This window comes from Bombina bombina, chromosome 2 (assembly GCF_027579735.1).
Source record: "Bombina bombina isolate aBomBom1 chromosome 2, aBomBom1.pri, whole genome shotgun sequence".
In the NCBI taxonomy this organism is placed as follows: Eukaryota; Metazoa; Chordata; class Amphibia; order Anura; family Bombinatoridae; genus Bombina; species Bombina bombina.
The window spans coordinates 497162821-497175309 of NC_069500.1; positions in this window are offsets into that span (position 1 = coordinate 497162821).

A 12489-nucleotide genomic window follows, 5' to 3' on the forward strand; every position below is an offset into this window, starting at 1 on the left:
AATGACCTGTTATTTTGAGTAGTACCGTATCACTTCAATAAATGACCTGTTATTCTGAGTAGTACTGCATTACTACAATAAATGACCTGTTATTCTGAGTAGTACTGTATCACTTCAATAAATGACCTGTTATACTGAGTAGCAGAGTATCAATTCAATAAATGACCTGCTATTCTGAGTAGTATGTATCACCTTAATACATGACCTGTTATTCTTAGTAGCACTGTATCACTTCAATAAATGACCTGTTATTCGGAGTAGCACTGTATGATTACAATGGATGGTCTGTTATTCTGAGTAGCACTGTATCACTACAATAAATGACCTGTTATTTTGAGTAGTACTGCATCACTTCAATAAATGACCTGTTATTCTGAGTAGCACTGTATCAATTCAATAAATAACCTGCTATTCTGAGTAGTATGTATCACCTTAATACATGACCTGTTATTCTTAGTAGCACTGTATCACTTCAATAAATGACCTGTTATTCTGAGTAGTACTGAATCACTTCAATAAATGACCTGTTATTCTGAGTAGCACTGTATCAATTCAATAAATGACCTGCTATTCTGAGTAGTATGTATCACCTTAATTCATGACCTGTTATTCTTAGTAGCACTGTATCAATTCAATAAATGACCTGTTACTCTGAGTAGTATGTATCACCTTAATTCATGACCTGTTATTCTTAGTAGCACTGTATCAATTCAATAAATGACCTGTTATTCTGAGTAGCACTGTATTACTACAATAAATGACCTGTTATTCTTAGCACTTTATCACTACGATAAATGACCTGTTATTCTGAGTAGTATGTATCACTTCAATTCATGACCTGTTATTCTTAGTAGTACTGTATCACTTCAATAAATGACCTGTTACTCTGAGTTGTACTGTATCATTTCAATAAATGACCTCTTATTCTGAGTTGCACTGTATCACTACAATAAATGACCTGTTATTCTAAGTAGCACTGTATCACTACAACAAATGACCTGTTATGCTGAGTAGTACTGTATCACTTCAATAAATGACCTGTTACTCTTCTTTGTACTGTATCATTTCAATAAATGACCTGTTATTCTGAGTGGCACTGTATCACTACAATAAATGACCTGTTATTCTAAGTAGCACTTCAATACATGACCTGTTATTCTGAGTGGCACTGTATCACTACAATAAATGACCTGTTATTCTGAGTGGCACTGTATCATTACAATAAATGACCTGTTATTCTGAGTAGTACTGTATCACTACAATAAATGACCTGTTATTCTGAGTAGTATGTATCACTTCAATAAATGACCTGTTATTCTGAGTAGTACTGTATCACTACAATAAATGACCTGTTATTCTGAGTAGCACTGTATCACTTCAATAAATGACCTGTTATTCTGAGTAGCATTGTATCACTTCAATACGTGACCTGTTATTCTGAGTAGTATGTATCACTTCAATACATGACCTGTTATTCTGAGTAGCACTGTATCACTTCAATAAATGACCTGTTATTCTGAGTAGTATGTATCACTTCAATTCATGACCTGTTATTCTTAGTAGCACTGTATCAATTCAATAAATGACCTGTTATTCTGAGTAGCACTGTATCACTTCACTAAATGACCTGCTATTCTGAGTAGTACTGTATCACTTCAATACATGACCTGTTATTCTTAGTAGCACTGTATCACTTTAATAAATGACCTGTTAATCTGAGTTACACTATATCACTTCAGTAAATGACCTGTTATTCTGAGTAGCACTGTATCACTTCAATACATGACCTGTTATTCTGAGTAGCACTGTATCACTTCAATACATGACCTGTTATTCTGAGTAGTACTGTATCACTTCAAAACATGACCTGTTATTCTCAGTAGTATGTATCACCTTAATACATGCCCTGTTATTCTCAGTAGTACTGTATCAATTCAATAAATGACCTGTTATTCTGAGTAGTACTGTATCACTTCAATAAATGACCTGTTATTCTGAGTAGTACTGTATCACGTCAATAAATGACCTGTTATTCTGAGTAGTACTGTATCACTTCAAAACATGACCTGTTATTCTCAGTAGTATGTATCACCTTAATACATGCCCTGTTATTCTCAGTAGTACTGTATCAATTCAATAAATGACCTGTTATTCTGAGTAGTACTGTATCACTTCAATAAATGACCTGTTATTCTGAGTAGTACTGTATCACGTCAATAAATGACCTGTTATTCTGAGTAGTACTGTATCACTACAATAAATGACCTCTTATTCTGAGTTGCACTGTATCACTACAATAAATGACCTGTTATTCTAAGTAGCACTGTATCACTACAACAAATGACCTGTTATGCTGAGTAGTACTGTATCACTTCAATAAATGACCTGTTACTCTTCTTTGTACTGTATCATTTCAATAAATGACCTGTTATTCTGAGTGGCACTGTATCACTACAATAAATGACCTGTTATTCTAAGTAGCACTTCAATACATGACCTGTTATTCTGAGTGGCACTGTATCACTACAATAAATGACCTGTTATTCTGAGTGGCACTGTATCATTACAATAAATGACCTGTTATTCTGAGTAGTACTGTATCACTACAATAAATGACCTGTTATTCTGAGTAGTATGTATCACTTCAATAAATGACCTGTTATTCTGAGTAGTACTGTATCACTACAATAAATGACCTGTTATTCTGAGTAGCACTGTATCACTTCAATAAATGACCTGTTATTCTGAGTAGCATTGTATCACTTCAATACGTGACCTGTTATTCTGAGTAGTATGTATCACTTCAATACATGACCTGTTATTCTGAGTAGCACTGTATCACTTCAATAAATGACCTGTTATTCTGAGTAGTATGTATCACTTCAATTCATGACCTGTTATTCTTAGTAGCACTGTATCAATTCAATAAATGACCTGTTATTCTGAGTAGCACTGTATCACTTCACTAAATGACCTGCTATTCTGAGTAGTACTGTATCACTTCAATACATGACCTGTTATTCTTAGTAGCACTGTATCACTTTAATAAATGACCTGTTAATCTGAGTTACACTATATCACTTCAGTAAATGACCTGTTATTCTGAGTAGCACTGTATCACTTCAATACATGACCTGTTATTCTGAGTAGCACTGTATCACTTCAATACATGACCTGTTATTCTGAGTAGTACTGTATCACTTCAAAACATGACCTGTCATTCTCAGTAGTATGTATCACCTTAATACATGCCCTGTTATTCTCAGTAGTACTGTATCAATTCAATAAATGACCTGTTATTCTGAGTAGTACTGTATCACTTCAATAAATGACCTGTTATTCTGAGTAGTACTGTATCACGTCAATAAATGACCTGTTATTCTGAGTAGTACTGTATCACTACAATAAATGACCTGTTATTCTGAGTAGCACTGTATCATTACAATAAATGACCTGTTATTTTGAGTAGTACTGTATCACTTCAATAAATGATCTGTTATTCTGAGTAGCACTGAATCACTTCAATAAATGACCTGTTATTCTGAGTAGTATGTATCACTTCAATAAATGGCCTGTTATTCTGAGTAGCACTGTATCAATTCAATAAATGGCCTGTTATTCTGAGTAGCACTGTATCACTACAATAAATGACCTGTTATTCTGAGTAGCACTGTATCACTTCCATAAATGACCTGTTATTCTGAGTAGTACTGTATCACTTCAATACATGACCTGTTATTCTGAGTAGTATGTATCACTTCAATACATGACCTGTTATTCTGAGTAGCACTGTATCAATGCAATAAATGGCCTGTTATTCTGAGTAGCACTGTATCAATTCAATACATGACCTGTTATTCTGAGTAGCACTGTATCACTTCAATACATGACCTGTTATTCTGAGTAGCACTGTATCAATTCAATACATGACCTGTTATTCTGAGTAGTATGTATCACTTCAATACATGACCTGTTATTCTGAGTAACACTGTATCAATTCAATAAATGACCTGTTATTCTGAGTAGCACTGTATCAATGCAATAAATGGCCTGTTATTCTGAGTAGCACTGTATCACTTCACTAAATGACCTGTTATTCTGAGTAGTATGTATCACTTCAATACATGACCTGTTATTCTGAGTATCACTGTATCACTTCAATAAATGACCTGTTATTCTGAGTAGCACTGTATCACTACAATAAATGACCTGTTATTCTGAGTAGCACTGTATCACTTCAATAAATGACCTGTTATTCTGAGTAGCACTGTATCACTACAATAAATGACCTGTTATTCTGAGTAGCACTGTATCACTTCAATACATGATCTGTTATTCTGAGTAGTACTGTATCCCTTCAATAAATTACCTGTTATTCTGAGTAGCACTGTATTACTACAATACATGACCTGTTATTCTTAGTACTTTATCACTACGATAAAAAACCTGTTATTTTTAGTAGTACTGTATCACTTCAATAAATGACTTGTTATTCTGAGTATCACTGTATCACTTCAATACATGACCTGTTATTCTGAGTAGTATGTATCACCTTAATACATGACCTGTTATTCTTAGTACTTTATCACTACAATAAATGACCTGTTATTCTAAGTAGCACTGTATCACTACAATAAATGACCTGTTCTTTTGAGTAGCACTGTATCACTTCAATACATGACCTGTTATTTTGAGTAGTACTGTATCACTTCAATACATGACCTGTTATTCTGAGTAGCACTGTATCACTTCAATACATGACCTGTTATTCTGAGTAGTACTGTATCACTACAATAAATGACCTTTTATTCTGAGTAGCACTGTATCACTACAATAAATGACCTGTTATTCTTAGTAGTACTGTGTCACTTCAATACATGACCTGTTATTCTTAGTAGTACTGTATCACTACAATACATGCCCTGTTATTCTTAGTAGTATTGTGTCACTTCAATACATGACCTGTTATTCTTAGTAGTACTGTATCACTACAATAAATGACCTTTTATTCTGAGTAGCACTGTATCACTACAATAAATGACCTGTTATTCTTAGTAGTACTGTGTCACTTCAATACATGACCTGTTATTCTTAGTAGTACTGTATCACTACAATAAATGACCTGTTATTCTTAGTAGTACTGTGTCACTTCAATACATGACCTGTTATTCTTAGTAGTACTGTATCACTACAATAAATGACCTGGTGTGTAGCTGTGCTCAAGAACGGTCAGTAGCTGTTGTGTATAGCAATCATTATTACACTTGGGAACACTATGTTCTAGTAGATTATATAGACTATCATGTGTTACTGTTTTAGTTTATTTGTGCTCTGGTGCAATGTTATGTTTATGTATCTTCTGTCATACTCTGTCTCCTGCTGTGTGAGTTCAGTTATACTGCCCTCTCCAGGGAACCCTTGTGTACTGCATGTTCTTTTGTTTATGTTCTCACACAACACACATATATTGCCATTTGGTGAATTTACTAAAGTGATCAGTCATTTATTGTAGTGCCCCCTTATTTCAGTTCTTATAACAGACATGCATTTTAGTCAATCAGTGCTGACTCCTAGGTAACTCCACGGGAGTGAGCACAATGCTATCTATATGGCACACATGAACTAGCAGTGTCTAAATGTAAAAAACTGTCAAAATGATAAGCGGTAGCATTCAGGGGCTTAGAAACTAGCGTGTGAGTCTACCTAGGTTTAACTTTCAACAAAGAATACAAAGTGAGCAAAGCCAATTTGATGATAAAAGTAAATTGGAACATTTTTTAAAATTGCATGCCCTATCTGAATCATGAAAGCTTAATTTCATGTTCCTTTAAAAAATAACAATAATAAAAAAAGCAACCTTATATGCATATGTCATAAATTAACATTTTGATAATCTTACAGTATTTAATAATCTTACACAAATTACCTTTTCTGCAAAGGGGTTATCAAGCAGCTAAAGTTGTGCTGCTGTACAGTTCCAGGTAAGAATTTAGCTGGCGAAATAGTTAGGCGTATGCATTTGTAGGTATGCTCTAATCACAGGTTGCATCCGCATCTGGAGTGGCAAGGGTGCGTTCCATGTTTATAGTTTTGACTGTGGTGTTTAATGTCTTTAAAGAAAGAAAACAGAATTGATTTAAACATCAATACCCTAACAAGATGCAGCATTTCATTCTTACTCTATAATAATGCATACAAACACACTATACACTACATTAGCACAGTGCACACACTACACACACACTATACACTACATCAGCACAGTAAACACACACAAACTGCATACATACACACTATACACTACATAAGCACAGTAAACACACAAACTGCATACATACACACTATACACTACATCAGCACAGTAAACACACACAAACTGCATACAAACACACTATACACTACATCAGCACAGTAAACACACACAAACTGCATACAAACACACTATACACTACATCAGCACAGTACACACACACAAACTGCATACAAACACACTATACACTACATAAGCACAGTAAGCACACACAAACTGTATACATACACACTATACACTACATCAGCACAGTAAACACACACAAACTGCATACATACACACTATAGAGTACATTAGCACAGTACACACACACAAACTGCATACATACACACTATGCACTACATCAGCACAGTACACACACAGACTGTATACATACACACTATGCACTACATCAGCACTGTACACACACACACAAACTGCATACATACAAACTATACACTACAGAGAGTGCAGAATTATTAGGCAAATGAGTATTTTGACCACATCATCCTCTTTATGCATGTTGTCTTACTCCAAGCTGTATAGGCTCGAAAGCCTACTACCAATTAAGCATATTAGGTGATGTGCATCTCTGTAATGAGAAGGGGTGTGGTCTAATGACATCAACACCCTATATCAGGTGTGCATAATTATTAGGCAACTTCCTTTCCTTTGGCAAAATGGGTCAAAAGAAGGACTTGACAGGCTCAGAAAAGTCAAAAATAGTGAGATATCTTGCAGAGGAATGCAGCACTCTTAAAATTGCAAAGCTTCTGAAGCGTGATCATCGAACAATCAAGCGTTTCATTCAAAATAGTCAACAGGGTCGCAAGAAGCGTGTGGAAAAACCAAGGCGCAAAATAACTGCCCATGAACTGAGAAAAGTCAAGCGTGCAGCTGCCAAGATGCCACTTGCCACCAGTTTGGCCATATTTCAGAGCTGCAACATCACTGGAGTGCCCAAAAGCACAAGGTGTGCAATACTCAGAGACATGGCCAAGGTAAGAAAGGCTGAAAGACGACCACCACTGAACAAGACACACAAGCTGAAACGTCAAGACTGGGCCAAGAAATATCTCAAGACTGATTTTTCTAAGGTTTTATGGACTGATGAAATGAGAGTGAGTCTTGATGGGCCAGATGGATGGGCCCGTGGCTGGATTGGTAAAGGGCAGAGAGCTCCAGTCCGACTCAGACGCCAGCAAGGTGGAGGTGGAGTACTGGTTTGGGCTGGTATCATCAAAGATGAGCTTGTGGGGCCTTTTCGGGTTGAGGATGGAGTCAAGCTCAACTCCCAGTCCTACTGCCAGTTTCTGGAAGACACCTTCTTCAAGCAGTGGTACAGGAAGAAGTCTGCATCCTTCAAGAAAAACATGATTTTCATGCAGGACAATGCTCCATCACACGCGTCCAAGTACTCCACAGCGTGGCTGGCAAGAAAGGGTATAAAAGAAGAAAATCTAATGACATGGCCTCCTTGTTCACCTGATCTGAACCCCATTGAGAACCTGTGGTCCATCATCAAATGTGAGATTTACAAGGAGGGAAAACATTACACCTCTCTGAACAGTGTCTGGGAGGCTGTGGTTGCTGCTGCACGCAATGTTGATGGTGAACAGATCAAAACACTGACAGAATCCATGGATGGCAGGCTTTTGAGTGTCCTTGCAAAGAAAGGTGGCTATATTGGTCACTGATTTGTTTTTGTTTTGTTTTTGAATGTCAGAAATGTATATTTGTGAATGTTGAGATGTTATATTGGTTTCACTGGTAAAAATAAATAATTGAAATGGGTATATATTTGTTTTTTGTTAAGTTGCCTATTAATTATGCACAGTAATAGTCACCTGCACACACAGATATCCCCCTAAAATAGCTATAACTAAAAACAAACTAAAAACTACTTCGAAAACTATTCAGCTTTGATATTAATGAGTTTTTTGGGTTCATTGAGAACATGGTTGTTGTTCAATAATAAAATTAATCCTCAAAAATACAACTTGCCTAATAATTCTGCACTCCCTGTACATTAGCACAGTGCACACACAACACACACACAAACTGAATACATACACACTATACACTACATCAGCACAGTACACACACACAAACTGCATACATACACACTATACACTACATCAGCACAGTACACACACACAAACTGCATACATACACACTATACACTACATTAGCACAGTGCACACACTACACACACACACAAACTGCATACATACACACTATACAGTACACTACATCAGCACAGTACACACAAACTGCATACATACACACTATATACTACATCAGCACAGTACACACACCACACACACAAACTGTATACATACACACTATATATTACATCAGCACAGTGCACACACCACACACACAAACTGCATACATACACACTATACACTACATCAGCACAGTACACACACACACAAACTGCATACATACACACTATACACTACATTAGTACAGTACACACACAGACAAACTGCATACATACACACTATACACTACATTAGTACAGTACACACACACACAAACTGCATACATACACACTATACACTACATCAGCACAGTACACACACACACACAAACTGCATACATACACACTATACACTACATTAGTACAGTACACACACACACAAACTGCATACATACACACTATACACTACATTAGTACAGTACATACACACTATACACTACATCAGCACAGTACACACACACACACACAAACTGCATACATACACACTATACACTACATTAGTACAGTACACACACACACAAACTGCATACATACACACTATACACTACATTAGTACAGTACACACACACACAAACTGCATACATACACACTATACACTACATTAGTACAGTACACACACACACAAACTGCATACATACACACTATACACTACATTAGTACAGTACACACACACACACACACAAACTGCATACATACACACTATATACTACATTAGCACAGTACACACACACACAAACTGCATACATACACACTATACACTACATTAGTACAGTACACACACACACAAACTGCATATATACACACTATACACTACATTAGTACAGTACACACACACACAAACTGCATACATACACACTATACACTACATTAGTACAGTACACACACACACAAACTGCATACATACACACTATATACTACATTAGCACAGTACACACATCACACACACACAAACTAAATACACACACACTATACACTACATCAGCATAGTACACACACTTCACACACACAAACTGCATACCTGCACACTATAGACTACATTAGCACAGTACACACACAAACTGCATCATGCATGATACACACTTTACACTACATCAGCATAGTACTCACACTACACACACACATAGACACAAACATCACATATGCATAACAAAAATTTGCATAAGAGTTTAAGATCCCAATCTGATTCAATAATATAATGTAATTATACAATATATTATTGAATTTTGGAATTTCTATACTTTTTAATGTTTGATAAGGAACACAAACTCTTGCATGATGGATGGATGGATAGAATGATAGATGAGTGTTTTGGTTAATAAGCATGATTCTTTCCTGGTTTACTAAAAATGAGAAACAGAAATGATAAAACTTGTTTACTACTAAAATACATAATCATGAATTTATAATTGCAGTTAAGTATTGTACATTAAAAAGTTAATTATGTAAACAAAGTGCACATTTCACACACATAATAAATTAAAGGGACATGGAACCCAAAACTTTTCTTTCATGATTTAGGTAGAACATACAATTTTAAACAACTTTCCAGTTTACTTCTATGATCAATTTTGCTTCATTCTCTTGGTATCATTTGTTGAAGGAGCAGCAATGCACTACTGGTTTCTAACTGAACATATGGGTGAGCCAATGATAAGCGGTGTATATGTGTATATATATATATATATATATATATATATATATATATATATATATGCAGCCACCAATCAGCAGCTAGAACCTAGGCTTTGTTAATGTAGGTAATGTGTGAGACTAAATTAACAAAATCTTTCCCCGAAAGAGAGATTGAGGAGGGTGCTCAGTGTGAATAAATTGACAGTATATATGTAAAGAAAAGAACACCCTAAAGAGCACTTAGTATAGATTACATGAAAAGGTAGCAACGACACAAAACATGAGAGACATAAATAAATTAAAAATTAACTTTTAATAATTAATAGATAAAATTGTAAGTATCTGGGGCTAACCCCCAAACTATAAAAACCATATAGTAGTTCAAAATCCTATTTGCTGTAAACCTAATGTGTGAGGTACGTGAACCTCTAGATCACAGATACTAACTGCAAAAGGGTAATATAGCCTAAAGCCACTTTACCTTTTTAAAAGAAATAAGTTGACCAATCAAAAGGCAGTGTGTACATGCCTAAAAAGTAACCCATCAGAGACAGGAGTCCGTGGATGGATAGGACAGGACATGTGATCACGTCACGTGATCTCCTTCGTTATGATCGAACCAAAGTTACGCACCTCCAAAACCTAACATAAACAAGAAACAGAAAATATATAATAGACATATGTCAAGATAAAATCCGTATAACCTAGTACTTAAATCGAATCTTGGTGAATGGACATACAATGTCATTTGAACAAGACATATCATCTACTATATTTGCACACGATCGTAGTTAGACATCCCCCAGATCCAACAATATAATGATCCGTGACACATAAAAAATACGCCAAAATAATTTATTATATGTTAATACTCTGTGACAGATGACAAGATAACTTATTATAGATAGTAAGGTAATATGTTACAAATGGATACCCCGGTCTCAGACCCAAATTAGGGGGCCAGTGTATGCATCATATCAAATAAGTGTAATTACACAAAGTGCAATAGTTAACTGTCAGTGTGATTCCATGTAAGTAAGGTGTCGCTCCAAAACTATACACTAGAACCTAAGCTTTGCTGCTCCTGAGCTTTCCTAGATAAACATTTCAGCAAACGATAACGAGAAGGAACCAAGTGAATAAAAGTAAATTGGAAAGTTGTTTTCAATTGTATGCTCTGTCTAAATCATGAATGTCTAATTATGACTTTACTGTCCCTTTAAAAAAAACATGAAACTTAAAATGAAAGGACCATTAAATACAATACAATTGTATGATCAACAAATGAATAATAGTAAGACATCGCAATAGCACTAACTCTGAATTTCAAATGAGTAGATTTTTTTTTTCTGACAAATTTCAGTTACTAAATTTCCCCGGGCCTCTATATCATGTGACAGCCTTTAGCCATTCACAAAACTCATGTATGAATATATTTTGAACTCCTTTTTTGTCTCAGAAAGTGTGCACCTAAAAAAGACTGTGCACATTTTGATAATGGAAGTGTACTGAACTTTTTTTTTTATTTTAATTTGAACCATGAAAGTTTCTTGTTTAATGTTGATGTTAGTGTCCCTTTAAGCTTTCATGATAAAGGCAGAGCATGCAATTTAATAGACTTACTTTGCTTATCAGATATACTTCATTCTCTTGGTATCATTTATTGAAAAACATAGCTATATAAGCTCAGGAACAGCAACACACCACTGGGAGATAGGTTATTGGTGGCTACACACACACACGTCTCTTGTCATTGTCTCTCTAGATGTGTTCAGCTAGCTCCCAGTAGTGCATTCCTGCTCTTGAGCTAACTCAACAGACATGTGCATTCAGCATTTGTTTGTATGACGGAATGATGAAAATGGAAGGGGGTAGCAGCATTCAGCTCTTTATGGGAGCCAGATGTATTTGTCTAATAGTGCAACAAACAGATCCGTGCAAATCCAAATGTTTGTGTGTTGCACTATTAGACAATTATAATGCTGCTAACCTTGGCCATATGCACATGTCTAGGGCCCAATCTGATATGCAGCGTCGCCCGCAAAAGCTGGAAATGCCAAATTTTCCGCTGGTTTGGTATCCTATATACGGCGTAACCTAGAAGTTACGCTCGTATATTTCTGCCTTCGGCCGTAGTTTTTTGGTCCATACACAGGTATACCAAATAAGCGCAGTTTGGTATCCAATATACAGCGTAAGGACTTACGTGGCGAAAATGGAGAAATCTTACTCCATTTTCACCTCGCCACAAAATGCAGGCGTAGCCTTACGATGAGTATTGGAGCCCCGTAACTCCCTAAAC